The sequence below is a fragment of the Myotis davidii genome, unplaced genomic scaffold (genome assembly GCF_000327345.1).
Source record: "Myotis davidii unplaced genomic scaffold, ASM32734v1 scaffold132, whole genome shotgun sequence".
NCBI lineage: Eukaryota > Metazoa > Chordata > Mammalia > Chiroptera > Vespertilionidae > Myotis > Myotis davidii.
Genome location: NW_006285258.1, coordinates 3,730,881 through 3,732,857, shown reverse-complemented (window position 1 = coordinate 3,732,857; position 1,977 = coordinate 3,730,881).

Here is a 1,977-nt window from a genome sequence, read left to right as displayed (position 1 = left end):
AAGCCTCCCTGTTCGCATCAGCTGCCTGGCTGCCGGCCGCCATCTTGGCTGCCAGTTAATTTGCATATCTTAGCCCTACTCTGTGAGGGACAGGGGGATTAGCCAATGGGAAGGGTAGCGGTTGTATGCCAATTACCATGTTTCTCTTTTATTAGTGTAGATATACCTGGAATTTATAAACATTATTAACCAATGTTACCTCAATTCAAAAACACCTGTCTTATATTTTGAAATTGTCTGTCCTATTTTGTGTGTGTGATAAAATGTCTATTTTGCTATAAAGTAACAGTAATCATAAACAGTAGTTTAATAGTTTTATGTGGCAAAATAAAAGTTGGTAACTCCATTGTTTATCTCCGAATGCTTTTTGATTTTGCTCTGGGAACCACTGTGAGAGTTTGTCAGTTTACTTTGTGAACTAAAAGTATGTGCACAGAGGGAGCTGTTATTACTGCAGTCTCTAAATGTGCCACTGCGTGACTGGTAACGAAAACGTTATCCAGCTGGCCCTAAAGGTCCCCCAGGAGCCCTGCTAAAGCACTCCCCTGAAGTCTACTGGGGTCAGGCCTCTCACAGAGAAAGGGGGCGGGGGTGGGGGGGTGGAGACGGCGCCTCTGGGTTAATCCCTGGCCCTCTCTTTAAGAAGAGGACTTTCACCCCAGAAGAACTTTACTTTCAGTGCGGAAAGTGAATATAGATGACAGGACTCTGGCCCTTCAGTGGCTGAGGAACAGCCCTGGCTTAAAGAGTGATGAGAGAGTGGAATCAGTTAGCCGCAGGAGAGGGGGACAGCAGAGAAAAGGGGGACCTGGTGCTCGTGTTTGGGAAACTGTGTGGGACATAAAGTGCTCCAACTCCCCCCACACACCAGCAGGATGCAGGGGATGCAGGAATGTTTATATGGGAATTGGGATGGCCCGGGATTTTCATCAACATAAATGGTGCTAAACAACAGGATACCCTGTTGGTCTCTTGAGCTGGTCACACGTTTTAAATCTCTCTTTTCACTTAACATAGTATTTCATTGAAAGAAATAAAATAAGCCAGATGAAAATTAAATTCAACCATATCCTAATTTAGCGACAATCCTGTTAACATTTTAATAGATCATCTCAGGGTGTTTTATTTCCTATGCATAAACCCTTTTTTAAAAAACAAAAGATAACTTAATATTGTGCATAGTTTCTACTATTTTCCCTTCATTTAACATAAAAACACCACATTTTTTCTATGTCACTAAATGTACGATACTATTTTAACCCCTTCCCCGGCAGAAACGTGTATACTCGTTTTCACAAAATGTTCTTTTTCAGTCGTCGACGAGTATACTAAGAAAATATGGTAAAAAAAATATGGTTTATAGGAAGACGAGTTACAAACTGTTTTCATAACCAGCATCAAAAATACTATATAGAACCAAAATAAAAAATTAGTCTGAAAAAGAAACGTTTTTAACAAAAAAATTGTTGGGGAAGGGGTTAATTGCTATGTAGTACCATTGGACAAATGTGTCATAATTCAAGAAAGGGGGTGGGAGGCATTTAGATTCACACACACACACACACACACACACACACACACACACACAGTAGGACTAGGATAGCTCTTGTAACTAACTCCATCCCTACAAAATGTGAACTGCAGATTCTAGATAATGAGTATATGAATATCCGCTCTACCACTGAAAAATCTTTCCATCTTTCTGCATGTTTAGAAATGTTTTTAAGAGATTCGAGTGAAAAATATCCACATGCTGGTATGCTGGATGAGTTCCTAGAAGTAGCATGGCCGGTGGAAGTGATGCCCGCGGCCAAGGTCTGCAACGCAGCGGGCTGACCGCGTCCGGGCGGGCGGACTCGCACCGGCGGCTCCTCCTGGGCCTCCCCGGCGAGTCCCGAGCGAGCGCGGCAGAGCTGCGGCCCGGGGCTCCGGGGCTCCGCGGCTCCGCAGTGCCCGGGAGGCGCCTCTCCCGGGGAG